This window comes from Triticum aestivum, chromosome 6B (assembly GCF_018294505.1).
Source record: "Triticum aestivum cultivar Chinese Spring chromosome 6B, IWGSC CS RefSeq v2.1, whole genome shotgun sequence".
NCBI lineage: Eukaryota > Viridiplantae > Streptophyta > Magnoliopsida > Poales > Poaceae > Triticum > Triticum aestivum.
In genome coordinates, this window is record NC_057810.1 from 23,333,551 (window position 1) to 23,355,243 (window position 21,693).

General features: G+C 42.0%; 1 pseudogene; it reads left to right on the forward strand.

Moving 5' to 3' along the window:
• The first annotated feature begins 1,127 nt into the window (after positions 1-1,127).
• Positions 1,128-21,169, forward strand: LOC123135469 (methyl-CpG-binding domain-containing protein 9-like; annotated as a pseudogene).
• Positions 21,170-21,693: the final 524 nt, after the last annotated feature.

Consider the following 21,693-nt stretch of genomic DNA (forward strand, 5'->3'; position numbering starts at 1 on the left):
ATACAATACCAAAGTAAGTTGACATCAATCTTTCTCTTCATAAAATTGCTTTTTAGAAAATCTGCAAGCCATTACTAAGGTAGACAATATCCATCATTGTTTTATATTTCTTATTTATAGCTTTGACATACTCTAATTCAAGTCGCAAATAAAAAGTCACGACAATAACAATCATTATCTGAGAAAATCATTAGGACTACAGATGTGATCACATTAATACAATATTTTCCAAGATATATGTTAATAATTGGTTTCTATTTTCTATAATAGGACGACATTAATGAATGATTTCAATATATACCTCGTATTCCAGCAAAGCACAAAACTAGTACAAGATTTATTTTTATATACTAGTAGTGAGATAAATGCTAATAAATGAGGACATTAATGAACGATTTCGATGTATATCTCGTATTCCAGCAAAGTACGCAACTGAAAGCTACTTTTGCATGCGTTATCACCCAGTACACTGAACGCGTTTTGTCTCTGTGTACAACTGACGGTATATGCAGCCAGCACCAACCGACGGTAGAGCACCGCTCCGCGGGCCAAAAGAGCTCACGTCGCGTGTTGCACGCCACTGCTTCCCATCTCCCCAGACACGGCATTGCTCACTCGCAGCCAATCTCCACCTACGCGTCCAGCCAGTTGTTCGTCCATATCAAAATATATATTTATGACTGATTTATTCTAGCAGAGCACACAATTATAATACAAGATTTTCCAAGATATATGTTAATAAATGGTTTCTATATATTTCGTATAATAAGAAGACATTAATGAACGATTTCAGTAAATTTCTCGTATTCCAGCAAAGCACCGAACTAATACAAGATTTTTTATATATAATAGTAATATAGATGCTAATAAATAAAGACATTAATGAATGATTTCCATGTATATCTCGTATTTCAGCAAAGCATGCAATTAAAAGCTGCTTTTGCATATCTTACCAGTACACTTAACATATTTTGTCTCTGTGTACAACTGACAGTAGACGCAGTTAACACCAACCGACGGTAGAGCACCACTCCACAGGCGAAAGAGCTCCTGTCACGCGCTCCGCACCACCGCAACCCATCTACGTAGGCACGACATTGCTCACTGACAGCCCATCTCCACCTACGCGTCCCGGGCCACTCGTCCACGTGTTCCGTCCGCCCGTCCGTTTGTTCTCCCCGGGATCCCAGCCCTGCTTCCCTCGTGCGCTTGTGCTTTACCTTGCACGCTCTGTCTCTCTAACCTACTCCTCCCTTCCTCCCCATTGCTATGCCCGGAATTGAACCCTAGCCTGAGCTTGAGCGCGACCCTGATCCCCTGTTCGCCATGGATCGCCCGCCACATCTCGACATCGACCTCAACGAGCCGCCCCCGCCGTCACCACCGCCGGCGGTTCACCAGCCGCCCCCGCACGAGTTCGCTGCCGCCATCCCCATTGCTGCTCCTCCTCCTCCGCCGCCGCCGCCACCCCAGCTCCCGCCTCTCGCCAACGTGCATGCCCAGCCGCTGCTCCCGCACCAGGCCCGCGAGCTAGCGCTGGCGTACCACCGTGCGGAATCCTGGAAATTAGCTGCTGCTACGGCCAGTGCGCCCGCGACCGCTGGTTCATCGCTGGAGGTGCTGCCGCCACCGGTTCTTCAGTCGCCCGCTTTTGCTCCTCCGCTGCTGCCGCCGCGGCCGCCACCGCGGTCACCACAGCTCCCGCCTCCCGCCGACGTGCAGGCTCAGCGGCTGCTCGCGCACCAAGCCGGCGAGATAGCGCTGGCGTACCACCGTGGGGAATGGTGGAGGTCGGCCGTTGTGGCCGCGACGGCAGGTTCGTCGGTGGAGGTGCCGCGTCCACCGCCAGCGCGGCACATGTGCGCTGCCTGCGGCCTCCCCGTGCTGCCGGGATCAACAATAATTTGTGACGCCTGCGAACGTGGGCTCCACCAAGGCTGCGTCAACGTCGTGCGGCGGCCTCCGGTGGCCGTGAACGAGGGCTGGATGTGCCCAGAATGCGTCACCGCCCGAGACATCACCAGGCAGTTATGTCAGCTCCCTCTTGATCAATTCCTTAAGGTTTTACATCTTTTTTTGTTCAGCGAATATTATATATATAGCTCTAAGAAGTGCCTAGTAGATTTGTTGTTCATCCCGTCTGGAATTACTTGACGTACGGGTAGTAAATCGGACGGAGGGAGAGTACTTTTCACATGGTAATCCTGATTCCCGAGTCCAATCGAGAAGGTTTGGTTTGCTACTTTGTTATGATTAATTACACAGATGCACTTGCTGTCAACCAAGACAGCATATGAATCTGGTCTTTGGATTTTTCTGCTTTGCTTGACTGTTAATAATAACCCTGTGACCAAAATGACTTGGTTTAAAATAATTGCTTTAATTAACAAGAGTAAGAAAGAGTGCAGCATGCATAGTGTTGCGCCTTCTTTTAATCTAGTGGCCACACTGAGTAATTCGTGGTTTCTGCATGTGTTTCTCCCTGATTTACTAGAAAGAACAGGGTAGATGCATGCACTTGCTGTCTTTGGATTTTTCTGCTTTGCTTGACTGTTAATAACTGGTAGCAGTGGCTTTCTCAAGCATTAATTTGTAGTAAGAGTGCAGCATGCTTAGTGTTGAGTAATTCGTGGGTTTTGCATGTTTCTTCCTGATTTACTACAAAGAACAGGGTATACGCATGAGATACTGCAGCTAATTTGCTGCCCCTTTCACGGCAATGAGGCCATGCACAAAGATAATTTTATCTCGTTCTAGTTTTGGCACTAATTAGATTTGTGTTATTAGTTTATTGCACTGGCCGGTATATATACCGGAGAAGTATATACTGAGATTAATTTTATTTCGTTCTAAAATTGTTCATCGTGTATTACAAAAATGTTCATAGTATATTATAAAATTGTTCAATGTATATTAAAAAATGTTAATTGTGTATTTAAAATTTGTTCATCATATATAAAAAAATTGTTCAACGTATACTACAAAATGTTCAGTTGTGTACTTGAAAATTTTCCAGTGTTTCTTTAAAAAAAGTTCTCTGTATTTTAAAATTTGTTCAACGCATATTATAAAATATTTATTTAAAAAAAATATATTATTTGCCGCTGTCATTTCTACTTTAAGATAGGCGCTGCAATTTTACCGTCGTAGGAAGCTAGCTCGGCTGGTTGGCTCGCTCGGATCAAGATTGAGGTCGGGAGTTCGATCCCAACTTGTTAAAATGCTTCGTTTTCGAAATTTTGCTCGACGCGTGCTTATTGGGCCGGTCCGTTTGCCGCGTCGATCTGGACGCTCACGGGCGGCATATAGGAGCTCTCGTATATACATACCATGCTAATAGTTGCGGCCTTTTTTTTTTTGAGAAGAATAGTAGTTGTGGACTTGTGGCCTTGTATGCTAATAGTTGTGTGTTATGCCCAAGCCCAAAACAAGCCCATGTTTTATCTTTAGGCCAGCACCGTGAGTTGACCTAGCCTACCATCTCACCGTTGCGTTCAGATCGATTCTGCGCCGGCAGCAGCGCTAGTCGATCGCCAGACGCCACAGAGCGCCATGATAGCCCGTGTAGATCCTCCTGCCGTGGTACCGATCGATGCATCATGCCATCGAGTACACGAGCCCGGCGATCGCATAGTTTATTCCTCCAGCAATCGAGTCTGAAGGTATACCGCGCAGTTATTTTTCTTGTAGATTGTATAACCTATGGTCTAATTAACGGGCTAACTTAGGACGCAACACAATTGATTAAATTTACAGATTAGATGTGTCTTCCTTGTTTCTACGGTTTGGCTAAAGCACATCTTGGTGTGCCCATCTAATTAAGTCCTATGTCATTGATTTTCGGGGAGATTCCTTCATCCGTGTGTTTTCTTTTTTCCCTTTTCTCTTCTTTTTATGTTTGATTGAGTCACTTAGTTGTGCAACAACTAGTGCAGACAGACCCCAAAAAATATAATTAGATTTGTCCTTCAGTTTTGGGAGATGGGAGATGACTTATGACATTATTTGCTACTTCTGAAAATAATAGCTACAGAGTTCACCCAGATGATATCACAATATTGATTGATGAGTTTGATAGTTGTAGAGCTAAATTTAATCCAATAGATAAATAATAACTTTTGAGTTGAGACATCACCACGCAGTTATCTCAGCTCCCTCTTAATAATCTCCTTGTGATTTTAGATCTTGTTTTGATAAGTGAATTTTATATATACTAGCTCTAAGAAGTAGGTAGATTGTTCTTCATGAAACGCCGGTAGTACTAATGGTGAGTCCAGTCGAGAACTTGACATGATGTTTGTTTGCTACTTCTTATGATTACACAGATGCACTTGCTATCAACATAGCATATGAATCTAGTATGTTCTTTGGATTTTTCTGCTTTGCTTGACTATTGATAACACTTGATAACACTGAGACCTAAATGACTTGGTTTAGAAGAAATGCTATAATTAGCAACTGGTAGCAGTGGCTTTCTAAAGCATTAGTGCGGCATGGTACGTGTTGCATCTTATTTTAGGGGCTATTAAATTAGGTATTACACTGTAGTCATTCGTGGTTGTTACATGTTTCTCCCTGATTTACTACAAAGAACATGGTATATGAGATATTGCAGCTAATTTAATGTTGTCACCCTTTCACCACAGTGAGGGCATGCGCAATGATAATTTTATTTTGTTCTAGTTGTGGTGCTAATTTGATTTGTGCTACTAGTTTATTGAAGTAGGACACCTGCATGTTTGTACATGCAGTTCAGCCTTAGGGAATTTTAAAATCACCCTGACTCGCAATCTGTAGGAGAGAAATTTGTAGTTGTTCTTGTTTTCTTTCAATGTGAAGGTATCTTATTGGTTTCTCTTGCATTGTTGCATGATATTGCTGTATGGCATTTTCTTTATCCAAAATTCTAGTGGAAATTTGAACTAGTTCTCTTTAATGTGTATCATGAACTCTTTTGTGGGTTCTCTTTCGGTCCATTAAGTTTGGGGTTAGGTATCACCTAGTATGTTCCAGTAAATTAATGAATCTACCGGGTTCACAAGAGAAGATGATTTGGCTTGGTGTGATTAATTGGAGAATGGATCACTAGTAGTGAGTAGAAGGAAATGAAGCATCGGCGACGAAGGTATCTGGCTGCGGAGCTGCAGATGGAAATTAATCTAGAGGAAATGGTAGATGGGGATTCCGTTAGAATGGGCTATCTTTATTGATTGATTAACGATAGTACAATGGACCAGAACAACTGGAATACCACCAACAAAGAAGATCCATGATAAAACCGGAAGTTACATCAATGTCCTTTCGATCTAATGTCTTATGTTTCTCCATGTCTTCGGTGATGAAACCACAAAAGATCAAACCCGCACAAGCCAGGCCAACCATATAGGTTTTGCACAGCCACATGAGTTGCCTAGCTCAAGTGGTGAGAACCTAATATGACCGAAAACCCCTTGCAAGGCAGGCTGCCAAACTGTTGCTCAGACATACAAATAGTAGAGAAGGCGCAAAGCCCAAATTAATGAGCATTGAGAATCACTAGCTCTACGAGGTAGATTGTGATGGCCACACTAGGGCGAGGATGGAGTTGGGAGACCACCAAGGGGCCACAACCACCAAACACAAGCCTAACAAAGAAGGCACCTAAACGCCTTGACAAATAGGCTTACTGATGTATGGTAAGAGAGACAAAAAGAGGATGGGCGGAGTGCTCACATGGTCGATGGTTGAATGCACTCATGTACCTCTGGTGTCACCTGCCCACATAACTAGTTCTTTTGTATTCACATAATCCATAAATCTTCTACAAGATTGAATGAAATCAACATTCTTGTTACGATTATAATTTGTTGCGAGTCACAACATTCTGAACAGTATCTCTATCTTGCACAAACATGTACTGCGTCTTTCTGCTAGCATCCACGCCTAACCTCTATCACCATGGCAATCTATTTCAGTGCCTCTTGTGTAGTTATCTTCGTGTCATTGCTCAATATCAGTGGACACGACTCTTGTTGTTAGCTTTCTTTCTTCAGATTTAGGATTATCGACCTTGACCTCTCGACCTCGCTACGCATTCTTTAGCTAGATCTCTAAAGGATCTTTTTAATTTGGCATGTCCATGGTTATTTGTTACTCCATCGAGTTTTTTGTATGTCTTCAACTTCATCCAAAGCCACAAAAATCTTCAAAGTTTTTGTCTCCTTTAGCCAGTAATTTCCTTGGATTGTCACAACCCTTCCTTATTTGACCAATTGTATTGAATCATTTCCATTGCTTTCTTCCCTATGGTCCATCCTAATTCGATCGAGCATGGTCCAACTCCAGTATCTTCTCTCGCCCATGACTTGTTTTCCCTGATGTTTTTGTTTCTCGACAAAGGGTGTTTTTATTAACTCATAGTGTAGCATTGAGTGATACAAACATAATGAACACGCACCCGACCTCTGCATAACTAAGATGCACACATCCACCACTACAGACGCACACAAGGATCACATTGGCAAAAAGAAAAGTCATATAAGACCGAATCTATGCCAAGGTGAAAGAAAGAAAAGAAAAAGTCTAAAGCAACCCAACAACGATCGACGATATATACAAGGACCATCAACACCAACCATCTTTTGACAACATATTACTATGAGAAGGATTCTACAAAGGAAATGCCCTCATCAAAGAAACGACGTATAAGCGTTCCCGTCGTCGGATCCACCATTGAAGGCCAGATCATGGGGTTTCACCCTGAAGATCAGGTCCAAGAAAACTGCAAGCAATGCCTTCAACAGGGTAATCACGCAAAAGCACCACCATTGCTAGGTATAACCAACCAAGGTTAGACCTAGGGTTTTCCCCGAGAGCTCAAGACCGGGTACTGCAGAAGCACCACCCAATCGAAATCATCATGTGTTATCTCCTCCACTTTCCACGACCCCGACAACTGCATATGTGCATGGTCATGACGTGAGATGTCACGCAAGAGATGACCATGCCCACATGAGCATGCGGTCGAACCATGACAAGATTCGCTTGCCAAAACACAACACATACTTTGATGAGGGCAGAAGGTCACATGTACCGCCCAAATCCCAAGTTTGAGACGATTAGGCATACCAACACCATCCTCACAAGTGGCAGTAGATGATAGATTTACATGAGACATCACCACATGCCGCAACTACCATCGTCGTTGCATGTGGCAGCAGATTACACATGAACCTTGCTGGATCTCGAGGTCCAACCCTTTCGGCGACCATTTTTCGGCTGATGCCACATCGACGAAGGCAACGCTAGTTAGCCAAACATGACCGATAGTACCCAACAGCACATCGGCCATATCGGGCCTGATGGCTGCGACATCTATTGCATGGCCACCGTCACATACCCTTTGGTACACGGGCGATGGTCGCGGCATATGTTGCATTGCCACCTCCTCATCCAACCATGCCATAACTCTGAGGAAGCGCTTTAGGAGCAGTGCTAGCCCCTGCTAGATGAACAGGCTCTCCAGATCGAGGACATGGTGGCTTTGTCGGCTCCCTTTCCTCCACCACTGGGGCGCGTGCGGCAAGACAACGCCATCGGGAATAGGAAGGCGTGATGTAGCCCCTGCCCAGCCACGAACTGATGTCGTTGTTGCATCACGTGTGCCATTACTGAGTCAAGCCGTCGCAAAGTACATCGCCAAGGGCTATTGGACGAAAACAGGAAGGGAGCCCTGCCACCGTCGTCAGCTATGTGGGCAAGCCCGGCTGCCACTCCTGGCAGCAACGAGGAGAGGATGCTCAGGAAGACGGCCGCCTGAAAATATGGATCGGCTGGCCGCCCGTGTTGTTCAGGCGGAGGATGCGTGGTTTTGGTTTGTTGACTTCCCTAACATTGCCCATTTGGCATTTATGTATACCCTTATAAGGAGTCCGCGACCATTGTCGCGGCTCAAAAATTATCGTCATTATGTTTCTACTTGCAGCTGCTATTGCCAATTTTAACTATTTCCATTATTTTTCATTAATCGGGCAACTCTTTCTTACATATTACTTGTAGATGGTCATTTTGTCTAAATCCTTATAACGGTTCGATTGAGATGTGAACGTATCTTTCTTTCTGTCATTCGACCAACTATAAACATAGTTATGATGTGAAATTGGAATCGTTGTTGTGTCTGAACATTAAAAAGCTATTAGATACTTTCTGAAGACTTGGAGTAGCAAACTCTCGAGGTTTAAGACAAATAATGTTTGATCGCCAATGTCACTTGTATTTTTGAGTTTAAGGAACCACGGCACAATTCAGTGCATCTTCATAGAAGTCTAAGTGGGACCTTCTACACAACCGATTAGTTAAGTTCATGAGACATTACATTTCAACGCACGCATCGATGGTGATTCTCGGAGGGGTATGCCACTGTATCCCCCTATCTAGCTGATGGCATCTATGTGAACTTCTATGTGACAATTTTGCCACACAAAGGGAATTACCTTAGGCCATGTAGGGGAGATGAATCAAGGAAGAGACATCATGCGAGCCATGTCATTGAGTAACCTCTTATATTGAGTTGACAACCTACATCCCAGAGGACTCACATATTGCAAGATCTATGGGAATCCTTGGGATTGAGGGTGTACTCGGTTTGCTCATTATCACATTGCCATATTTTCTGGATTGAAGATTTTTCCCATTTAACAATATCTTCATGGCGAACTTGCTAAGAGGCGTTTCCTATGTATGTAGAAGACCATATGCTTGAGAGGAAAACAATAAATGATGAAGTAAATTATCTTCCAAGCATACATTCTTCTTTTGACTTGTGCCTCGTCCTGTTCAAGGAACAACCAACAACTTCCTATGACATTTACCGCGCCATGTACGAAGATACATAATTCCTTGTGCTCATCATTGATTTTGCCATCAAGTATTCTTAGGGCAAGTTGGAGGCCAGAAACAACAATATGGTGGCCATACCCACCCATGGATACCTTCGAGAACATCAAACCGCCTACAATATGTTATGATCATATAGGAGGGTGTGGTGGAAACATTCGCCACAATAAAGGAGCAACGGAACTCAACGTATGATGTCTTGATGCCACCCTGCCGCCATCCCCCTCGGTGTTGGTGACCCACTACAACCCTTGCCCACATTATGTCATTTCATCCTATTTTTCTACCATTGGTGTCTCCACCAAAGAATAGGAAGTATGATGTAATTTCATGATTAATGTCTTCACACCTTAGGGTGTTATTCGTCATCGGTGGCGTGGAGCATGATCCATTCCTTGTAGCCTACAGGTACAAGTGCAGTGGATTTGATCGGATACTGCTCAGACCATGCCCTATACAACATTATTTTGTTGGATTTAGAAGGAGAGTGGATAGCACTAGTATGCAGATACAAATACAGATGATGTCGGAGCTAGACTTGGCAGGGTAGTGTACTGCCTCATTATGATAATAGACACAAGTGAATGGGTAATACACATGCGGAGAGTATTTAAATGTCAGACAAAATCACAAGAGTAAAGGGCATATATAACAACTAGAAGCACATAATAAACTCTAGAAGGCTGTAAACTTTCACAAGTAAAACACTAGGAGGCAACCACACCATGCCATAAACAAGTAATGTCCATATGACAAGTTTGTTATTCAAGTTCTATTGAAGTCAGATTATCCTATTTAAGAGGGTTGGTTAATCTTGCTAAAAGACTCCATAATCCTAGTACCGTCGCATATTAGGAATAATATATCTAGTGTGCCGGGTTCGAAATCGGAGCATATAGTGTCTAGATGTTAAAAATCTCATACCATGTCCTATTTATAAATTGGATTCTTAAATGGTCCAGTTCAGTAATTATCCAAATCACATTCCCCTCACATGTGGGTGACCACAATATCATCTCTTAGTTTTGTTGCCTTATGGGGCCACAGCCTATGGCCTCGTGGAAATAAAAGTTGCATATTTTTTCGCATGGTGCCAGAAGTTATGTTTAGGGATTTGATTTTTCCTCATGAAGCCGCAACTCGTCTCTCTCCTAATCTTTTTTCTATCGGTCTTCTCTAGTCGAGTTCCTCTTGATCTCTCATCACCATCCTCATCCCCTTGTTGTCGCTGCATCCCCATGTTCCTAGTCACATTCGCATTGCCTAGATTGACAATCATTGTCTGTCTCGCTCTAATCAGGTTCACTTGGTTGCCGTTCATCTCCATCGGGCCTGTTGGAAAGCCACTCTCGTGTGCCTTCGAGCGTCCACCCCACCCGTGTCCTTTTTGCCCGCCGACACACTCCCATCAATTGTAAGTGGGTCTACAAGGTTAAGACTGGTTGTGATGGTTCTCTTGAGTGCTACAAGGCTCGTCTTATTGCTCGGCTTTCATCATGAGCATGGTCATGCCTAAGACAAGGCATTTGCTCATGTTGCCCACATAAACATAGTTTGCACCCTTGTTGTGGCTTCTGTTTGACAATAGGTTGTCTCTCAACTTGATGTCAGGAATGCCTTTCCTAATTGCGAGTTATCCGAGGTCTACAAGGGCATCCCTTAACAAGTTATGTATAGAAAACCCACTAATCATCTATTCTATTCTTCTTTTGACATAACAACCAACTAAAAAATAGCGCGCTATTTTGGCCTTATAGCGTTGCTATAGCATATCGGGAAGGGCCACATTATGTTTTACCTAATTTGCTCGCTACGGTGCTAATTCGGCGCTAAACAAAAAAACATTTTAGCATTTTAGCGTTCACACGAACCATCTGATATCGGCCCAACCCACTCTCACTCTCTCTCGTAGACGCAACAAATGCAACAGCCCATCGACCTAATCTAGCCAACTCGTGACCCTCATTCCCCATTTTCCACTAGTTCAATAGCTCTTGACCTAGGGCGGCGGTGGCGGCTCGTGACTCATGAGTGAAGGAGACGGCGGTGGTTTGTGCGCGGCAGCGGCTTCTCTTCCTCCCGTCTCCAAGTAGCGGTGTCAGCCACATCTCCAACTCCAACAAGTCAGTGGCGCCATGCCGATGTCAGCCAAGCCGCCAGTGCTGGCAAGTCAGCCGGCAAGTGAGAGCATCCTCTCTTCATCCGGTATCCAAGTAGCAGTGTCGGCCTCATTCTATTTCCTCGCCCAAGTCCCCATCGTCATCATCCTCCTGCTACTCCTGTCGCCGTGGCAGAGGAAGCTAGTCGCGCCGAACTTGCCGCCGCCTTGTTGCTCCTCGTCGGTTGCAATTTTTTCATTGAACAAAACATGTTGATTCTATGTTAGATCACCTATAGTGGAACTACAGTTTCCTATAATTATAAGTACTTGGTATCAACCTAATACTACATCTGTTGTGCTTGATGGTATCTTATCTATGCGTGTCCACTTGTTCTTCTCTTGTATTACTAATTTACTACTGTTTGTCCTCTGCAAGCCCAAACTACTTCTGAATCTGGGTATGAAATGAATGTGCATGTTTATGTCATGGAATTGGACCTTGTGCATGTATTGTTCCTGGAAAAATGTAGTTGCTGAAATCCTTTATTTCTGGATATATTTGGCATTTCTTTTTTGCAAAATGCTATTTTCAAATATAGGATGCTATTAGCGCGCTATAACTTGTGTAGCATCTGGAGAAGGGCGAAGCTATATTTCATTGTGTGCTATTTTTTGCGGGTATCGTGCTATTTTTTTCATTGATGACAACTCTCACATGGCTGCAAATATTTCTGATCAGTTCATATGCATTTTACCCAATTGCTAGCAAATGACGCCTTTCCTTTATTAAGCATTTCAATATCATATACAGCCTATAAGATTAGGCGAGCATTTGTGAAACTGCTTAGTGATGGATTCTGACCTGACATCAAGTGTAGGTTAGAGTGCACTGCTGTTATGGTTTTAGTCCTTTCCTATTTTGGTTGAGTTATTCCATACATATTGCAAGGATAGTCTCCTTTGGAGACTGGGCCATGGTCACGTGTCAGATTGCTTGGTTCTTGTATTTTGAAAAGATATATTTCACACTAAATTTATAGAAAACGAATGTCGGTCAGAAAGTAACGTTCTATGCTTTCGATCATCAACCCTCATGTATGCCCTTTTTTTCTACTTCTCTTCTACTTATTTTCATATCACATTTAGATCCACATAAATACAAATGCTCATGTACTTACAGAAATCATTCAACCAGGTGTCCCTACACCAAATTGTTCTACTTTATTGGTTATATGTACAGCCATTTCTTGTAAGATATACATGCTGGAACAGTGACGTGGAATTTGTTAAAAGTACATAAAGTACCTACAGTGATTATTATCAAGACTTGGCCGTATATATGTGCCATCGTTCTGTACAATGTTTAGTTATCTTGATGATTGTTGTTCTGTACCTTTAGTGATTATTATGGCGTTGAATTTTCTCTATTGAGTTGTCTTTGCATATCAGTGTGTTAAGAAGTTTACAACCATAACAGTTGAATAGGTTGCGCTCCATTAATTCTCAGTAGTACTGTAAACTAAATTGTAGAACAATCAAATCATTAATATCCTTCCATTGTTTTAGGCTACTTTTATGTGCTATGCTGAAGAGAATAAGCGTTGAAAGCATGCTTGCATTTTCTATAGCTGGTTCATTGTGTTACAGAGCAGTGCTTTCATTACTCTACATGATGCTCGCTGTTTTATTGTCACGTGGTTATTGTTTTGACTACTCTTGAAAGATCTGTTTGAAGAAAAACAAACTTCCGATTTCTTGAAATTCTGTTTATTGCAAAAAAAAACTTGTGGCAACTATTTTGCGATAAAATTTATAAATGGACTGTTTTTGGGTGCTCTGGAATAACAATATCAGAAATGTAATAGGAATTTTTCTAATAACCTTTGTTGTACAGACATTATCATCACAAGAGTTAATATTTTCTTTTGATCCTCGCAGAGTAAGTGTTGTTGATGGAGCTCATTTGACTGAATTGGCTACTCCACATTTTGAGGGGCTGCAGTTGAATAATATAACTCGTTTTGGTAAGGATATTAGAGCAATCATATGTACTGCAAGAGAGATGTATTTGCCTTTTGTTGTAGATTTTCACACCTTTTAATCTTTTATGCACTGTAACTTTTTAGATAACAATTTGCTGTGCTAACACCATGAAGATAAACTTCTGCTTGCCCCATGTTCAGTGCATGTGTGGCCACTAAGGCGTATTATGTGTTTATCCATAAAGGGCAATTTAATTCCAGTTCCAAAAAAACTATGGGTCATGCTACCGTTTTGATGCTATAGTTGACTGGTCTCTAATGTAACTATTGACCATCATTTGTGGTGCATCTTATAATAATCTACTTCTGGCTATCATGTTGCAGATGGGAATCACTTTATGCCAGCATTTAGTCTTCCTCATTGTTTTATCATGAGACAACAATTTCCTCCTGTGGATCAAAGTTTCATTGCTGATGGAAACATAGACCAGAGGTCAAATCATAAACGCGGCAGGAGAAGAGATTTTCCACAAAAATCAGCATTTCGCAAGTTTTCTGAGAAGCACAAGTTTGGAAGTTCCAGCACTTTTACGGAGCCATCATTTTTTACGAAAGCAAAAACCCCGAGTCCTGCAGAAGAAAGAAATCCACCAAAGCCTCCAAAATTTCTTGCGGAAAATTGCAACCGTCAACAACATCATCATAGTGTGAGTATCTCATTACCTGTTTCAGATTCTGTTTCTTCATCCTGTGCCCATTTTAGATGTTATTGTTTCCTACTGGTACAGCCTTTGTTTTTTATACTGCAGTTCTCTTATCTTACGTTCACTTTGGTGCTGATTTTGATAACACTGCTTTGTTGTGTTGTTACTCTAGGTTGGCCTACCTGTTCAATATCAAGATTTCTTCATAACTAACTTGGGAGATATCGATAAACATGCAAGCTACTACAATTGCCACCAGATATGGCCGGTGGGTTTTACATCTTACTGGCATGATAGAGTCACTGGTTCACTGTTTGAGTGTGAGGTGTGTGATGGAGGGAGTTTTGCGCCTTTGTTTAAGGTCAGAAGGTTACCATGTTCAGTGTTCCCCCTTCCAGAAGCCTCGACCATTCTCTCTCAGAATGGTGCAAGAAAGGCCGCTGAAACAAAGGAAAGTAGCAGTTTTATTGGAGATACTGCTAATGATATGGATGATGATATTTATATGATGGTGGATAATCCCTCTGAGACCAGTCAAGATTTTTTATCAATTTTTACCAGTGATACGGAGGATCAAAGGACTTCTTCATGTTGCAATGATGTACAGAGCTCAAATATGATGTCACAAATACTACCATCATATTCTGAGAATGTTCCACCAGGTAAAGAAGCCAATATTAATGACCAAATTGGTGAGTTTACATTTGAGGGAACATCGCCCTCTTCAGTATGGGGGATGATTTCTTTTGCTATGGTGGAAGCATGTGAAAAAATGTATAAGGAACATGGGCATCTGGTATTCTCATGCACACACAGCAGCGAAAATCATTTATTAAACAAGGGGAGGGGATGTCAGAACTTTAATGGTCCTTACGCTCCCTTAACTAGATTTTGCTCATCCAATGGCCCCAGTATACCACGAGTTACAGAAAAGAAGAATGATGTGGAACCTACTTATACATTACTGAAGAATTGGTTATGCCATGATAGAATTGGGCTTGATTTGGAATTTGTTCAAGAAATTGTGGAGTCTCTTCCTAGATCCAGGTCTTGCATAAACTACCAGTTCTTGTGCAATAGGGCAGAATTTCGTTCTTCTGTAACAGTTGCAAGTGGTTTACTTTTATCTGTGCATAAACATGGTCAAAGTAATGTAGATACACCATATGGTAGACATGGTGGGGTGACTGGGCTACACGATCCTGCTCAGCCCAGCGGTTCTAGCATCCGCAAGCTACCTCCGGGGCGTCCTATTAGCCATAAGCTTCAACCAGAATCGGCGGCAGATGTTTTCCAGGTAGCTCTTTACATATCTTTCACTGTTTCTACTATTTGAGAAACACATCTTTACAAAGTTGTGCATTTCATTTTTATTCTTGCATCCATCTTATTGAAAATTTCTTGCAGATATGGGAGTTCTTGGGGCGCTTTGCTGAAATCATTGATCTCAAAGAAGTGCCTTCATATGAACAATTAGAAGATGAACTTGCTGACCCATGGCCAATTTGTGCAAGTGAGAAAGAAACACTGTCAATGGGCATTCAGGAATGTAGGGATTACTCTTCACCAATGAATTCCCCTGCAAATGCTTCTACATCACATTCAAATAGTGAATCTGGTCTCTCTAATAATGAAGAGATTGTGTCTGTATTTATTCCTGTTGAAACTTCCTCTATGAAGGAAGCTCGTCTAGATAAATTGGCTGCCCAGACACTTGGGAGGTGCACTGGTACAATATTACCCGGCGTTCATCTTGCACTCATTAAGGTTCTTTTTGGTGAGGTATTATCAAAGCTGAACATTGACCCCAAAGAATCAAAAGCCAGGCACGGAAGAAAGAAGGACACTGAGAGCCTTATTCCAACAAAGAAATTTAACTTTGATATGCTAACTGCTAACAAGTTGACTTGGCCAGAGTTGGCTAGAAGGTATATGTTAGCTATTTCTTCCATAAATGGGTGCATGGATGTGTCTGATATTTCCAGTCGAGAAAGGGTGAAGTTATTCCGCTGCCTACACGGTGATGGTGGCATCCTGTGCGGAGCAGTACCTGGGGTTGCCGGCATGGAGAAGGATGCCCTGGTAAGCATTTTATTTCAACAATTAGCTGAACCTTGTGATTCATTTGGATCATTCCTTCCTTTCCTTCTTCAATCAGACATGAGTTGTCTTTAGCTTGCTGTATGCTATGGTTATTTGCTATCTGTTTTTAGATTTTTCTTTTAACTCTTTATTTCTTTTATTAATATTTGCTTTGATTGCAACCCTGTACAATTATTTTATACACATTAACTCTACATAATAGTATGTTTCTATGTTGTTTCCATGAGGGACATAACACATATCCCTGTTTTATCCTGCTTAGGAAAAAACCTTGGTTTTTTGGGTTACCTGTTACCATCAGTATTGCTTTCTGTTTTTTAGGGTAAAACAACAGGGAATGCCATCACTCTGTATTTATATGTATTTCGTAGTAATAATAAAAAGAGGTATGTACAAGCCTAGCAAGGCGAGTATATATAATCAGTTACGAGACTCTGCCCATTTGTTTTTTTCTATGATATTTTTCAGAGCTTTTCCACCTGTTTGCAGGAATTTTGTTGTTAAATATTATCTGTGGAGACAAGATTCTTGGTTTTGCTTATTTGGCTGGAGATATCTTGACTACATTGATTCCTTGTCCAGCTGTGTGATATTTTGATAATATCGAATATAATTTATAAGGATGTTGTGTTACGTTCCTTGTATGATTTATCTATAGTGTTTTGTTCACCCACTAAGAGATATTATAAATTTCCCATGTTCTTATTTTAGATGATGGTAAAATTTATGTTTATTTTTGCTGCACTGTAATTTTTGTCTTGTACTTTCAGCTGCTTCTGGAGGCAGAGAATTTGATATGCAGTTCTCTATCAAGTGAAGGAAACAAGGTTTATATGATGGATTACAAGTATTCTGCTGAGGTGCCTATTGCTGATAATAGAACATTGCCAGATTGGGCAGAAGCACTAGAGCCTGTGAGAAAATTACCGACAAATGTGGGAACGAGAATTAGAAATTGTGTCTATCAAGCTTTGGACCGAAAACCACCAGAATGGGCAAGGAAAATTTTGGAACATTCGATAAGTAAAGAGGTCTACAAGGCTAATGCATCTGGACGAACCAAGGTTAGTAATGCTCTTGCAGGCTGCAGTCATTGTATTATTGCTGTTCCAGACTGCGTTTAATTTCCTTTTTCTGGCTTTGACCTGCTCTCAGGCCCTTATAAAAACCTTTTCATTGATAGATCGAGCTGCAATGCTTATGGTGTTTTTCTCTTAAAAAGTAACGGGTAGCAAAAATAAAAGTATGAGTTTGTATTAGTTTATGTTTTAGTACCGTTTGTTGTGTGGGTTGCAGTCTAGATTACAGCTCCTCATGTATTTTTCCCTTGGCCGTCAATACAAATGCATAAATTCCGTTTTCTAGTTTAACCAAAGTTTAACCAAAGTTTCTGTCAGCATCGCAGTTTAACCAAAGTTTTACTATATATATAGCTGCCAGAAGAGAAGTCAGTGCATAGCTCGCTGCCTTATTAGACTTATTCGTTGCCATGATACTTTTCTCTATCTTTTATTTTGAGGACCCTTGTGACTAGGGGACTTTGGAAAATACAGTAAACGTTTTTTTTTCTTGTTACAGAAAGCTGTTTTATCTGTGTTGTCAGAGGCATGCCGTGCAATAGTGCCACAAAAGCCGGAAACCCCAAGAAATGGAAGGAAAACTATTTCCATCTCAGAGATTATCTTGAAGAAGTGTCGTGTTGCCCTGCGCCATGCCATTTCCTCAGATGAATATAAGCTTTTTGGGGATCTGCTTGGAACTATTGTAGTGAACTCTAATGAGTATGAGGATGAGGGCATCCTTGGGTTTTCTGGTATGGTGCCACGCCCTTTGGACTTCCGCACAATTGATATAAGGTTGGCTATGGGAGCTTACTGTGGATCCTGGGAGACTTTTTTGAGGATGTGCAAGAGGTACATTTTTCTTTAACAGCCTTTTTTGTATTATGCTATGGTCTGGTCATACGCATGGGATATTTTCTCAGATTTTCCATGGATGACTTCATGTGCCTGCAAATACTCCTGCAGAAGCTAACTGTTAACTTTGTTTTCTAGTTTCAGCACACTGTCTGTTAGCTTGTGCACAAACTACAAAATTTGCTGATCTGTTATGTTTACCTGCAGGTAATCCGTAATCCGTATGCTGCATGTGCCGATCGAACGGATATAGTGGAAATGGTTGCAGAATTCTCTAAGAGTTTTGAATTGTATAAGACAGAGGTTTGTTATCCCTCTCTGTATGGTAGTTTACTGCTTCGAACACCTACTTTTCAACTGGTTAAAGGACATTTTTAGCAAATTGTGTCTTTTGATTGCAGAACATGCTCTGTGTTTCCTTGTTGTTTGATCAAGATAATATTGCAAATAGAAAAAGAAATGGGTCACTTAGTTAGCTTTGTACCATCTCATTGGGATTATCTATGCTGATTTGAGCATATATTAGCTTACTGTTAAATTTCCTGTTTACTAAGTTATATTATTTTCAAGGATTTTAGTAAACCTTTTGGCTTTCTGTTCTTTTTACATGGCTGGTGCAGGTGCTTGACCTTGTTCAGAGATTTGATAGTTACCTCTCTAATGAGAATACTGGTTCAGAAATCCATGAGGAGCTACATGACATTGTGACTGCAGCGACCAAATTACCTAAAGCTCCATGGGAGGTGGGTATTTGCAAAGCATGTGGCATTGATAGAGATGATCACATTGTTCTCTTGTGTGATGGCTGCGACGCGGAGTACCATACTTATTGCCTGAGTCCACCACTAACTCGTATACCACGAGGAAACTGGTTCTGCCCATCGTGCAAGTTAAAGCCAGAGAGATCACATCTTGACCAGGGTGCTCTGGATTTTAAACGACAGCGAAAAGGAGCAGAGTCTCATGCATTTCACGGCAAACCATCGTGCATGTCAGCTCAAAAGAAATCACATCTTGACCAGGGTATTCAGGATTTGAAACCACAACAGAAAGGACCCTATCATGACATGCTTATTAAGTTAGCTGCAACAGTGGCACAAAAGGAGTACTGGGAGCTTAGCACACAAGAGGTAAGGTTTTCTCTTCTATGTTTCAACTTTCAAGTAGATATCTCTACTATTTACTGTTTGGAAGTTTTAGTTCTTTGTGTATTGCACATTTCGCTATATTCCTTTATATGATTTTACTTGACCTAATAATTTCTCTGTGTTGATTTTCATAGTGGACAAAGTGACAACCTACATTGTCTAACATTTATCTTCAAAATGCAGAGAATCGATATGCTGAAATTTCTTTGTGATGAAATGCTCAACACAGTCCTGATAAGAGAACATATAGAAAAATGTCCAGATAAGTTCAATGATCTCCAGAAGAAGTTTTATGCTTTGAATTTTGAATTGAAGCATCTGAAAGATAAGGAGGAAATGAGGACTTCATATGGTGAAATGGATACTTTATCTGACCAGATTTCAAAAGTGCAGGAGTCAATTGGCACAGTAGAGTCAGAGCTTAATATGGCAACCCTGAGAAGAGATTTTCTGGGAAAGGATTCGTTGGGTCGACTGTACTGGGTGTTAGGACGATTTGGTAAACGTCCTTTACTGGTCGTTGATGGAAGCATGCTGATAAGCAAGGAGAGGGACCCACCATCTACTTCTGATTGTAAAGGATGGAATTCTGCATCTGTTGTCATTTATGAATCGGATGAAGAAATCCATAGTCTTGTTGACTGGCTAAGGGAATACGATCCATGGGAGAAGGAGCTGAAACGTGGTATCCAGCAGTACTGGCAGCGGCAGCGGCATCTTCATCACCTGGGTAATTTTGTTCTCAGTGATCCTCCAGTATCATCCCAGGGGTCGTCGAACAGCAGCGAGCAGCAGCTTATGGAACTTCCCAGTACCAAGGCTGCAGCAATTTTGGGGAAAACATGCCGCTGCGACTGCTTAGAGCCTATATGGCCTGCTCAACACCACTGCACAGCATGTCACGAGACTTACTTCACATCAACGGAGTATGAAGATCATGCTGGAAAGTGCAATGGACATGTGAACAAGGACAAGGATTCTGTTCATCCTAGCTCCACCTCTGAGTCTGACTCCACAAAACCGATGAAGTCATGCCCATATGGCTTTGAAGTGATTTGCAGAAAATTTTCCACCAATGATTCAAGCAAGGAGATAGTGAAGGATATTGGACTTATTGGATCAAACGGAGTTCCGTCTTTTGTCCCTTCACGTGCAGCTTTTATTGATCCTCCAGTCATTCTGAATAAAAACAAAAAGCAAGATGACATCCCAAATGATGATTGTGTTTCCAGCTCCTTAGAGGAATGCCAGGCAATGTCTGTACAAAAGCTAGGGAAGGAGGGGTCCAATTCTGCTCAAGATTGTCCTGCAGCTAGTACTTCCTGTGATGAAAATGTGTCAAAAACTAAGGAGCCAGCCCCTGATACTGACACTACTTCCTGTGAGGAAGCAGCATCTTCTGCAACAGACAAGCCAACAAGATTGCTGGCTGTTAACGGTGGCTTGGTTCCGGAGTCATCATTGAGACCTGTTACAGGAAGAAACTCCCATATCCTAAAGCAGCAAAAGATCCATTTGCTTGATATAGAAGCAGCGTTGCCTGAGGAAGCTTTCAGAGCCTCAAAGTCTCAACAAATGAGAAGGCGTTCATGGCGTTTTTTTGTGAAGCGTGCAGAATCAATATCCGAGGTGACTTCATCATCTATTTGTTCACCTTAATTTGTGCCACACACAAAAAGTGTTTATTATTTTTGTGCCTGTCCATTATATTAAAATCTCTCTAACATCATCATCTACATACAAAATAAATGCTTGAGAGGGCTGTTATTAGCCACTGTACTGATTAATCGTATCTATTCTGTGCCTCTTCCAGATGGTACTGGCGACCAGCATGTTGGAGAGAGTGATAAGATCCGAGTTCTTGAAGAATGATTGGTGGTACTGGTCCTCCTTCACAGTAGCTGTCAAGACCTCAACTGTATCCTCACTCGCTTTCAGGATCTACACTCTCGACGACTGTATCATGTACACCAAGGAGCCTAGCACCGTGCCGCCGGCTGACAGTACAAAAGTTGTGAACAAAGGGAGGAAGGGGAAAGAGCCAGAACCGTCAGCGTCGTAATTTGCGCCGCTCGATTTATTGTATACCCCAAACTTAGATGTTCCGCCGACAGTTCAACAATAATATGACGCTGTGGTGACAGAGATGGTACTATAGGCAGAGTTTGGTTATTATGTGGTCCCTTGAGGCTTTAGACTTAGAGCTATCTTTGATTCTGGTGTTCCTGCAAGGGTGCAAGTGCAACCTTGACAGTTCATCTTAATACAAGTCATATTTATCAGACTATATAGTTGTGCGCCTTAGATATGTTTGGGCCAGCAAAGAAGGAAAATGTGTTGTTTGAGGATGGCAGCGGCAAAGAGCTGGAGTTTAATTTTTCCGCAGGGAGCAGCTGCATGAGAGTGTGCTAGTTTTTCCATTCGGCCTAACCTGTTTTGGCTTTCAGGGTCAGGGATACAGATCATTTATGTTAGGTCATCGTTCATCACCTCACTGGTGAATTTGCCATGAAGGACATGAGGTTTTTTTTTAGAGAGATTCTTTGGCATTCGTGTCACGCGCACCGCAGGTTGCTTCTTCCTTTCCCAACAGCAGTACGCCAAAGACTTGCTTGACCGTGCTGGCATTGACACCTGCAAATCCTCCCCCACGCCAATTGACACCAATGGCAAGCTCCAGCGGGCTGATGGGCCGCGCGTCGACGATTCCTCCACCTACCGCAGCCTCGCCGGGGCGCTGCGGGCGAGTTCCCTTTTTAAGCTAACCACGTGCTTTATTCGTTTATCAAAATTTGAGAGCATACAATTGGGGAAAAAGCTTGGGAACAGCCGGGGGCATCCGCTGCCTCCAATGCGTGATGCGTG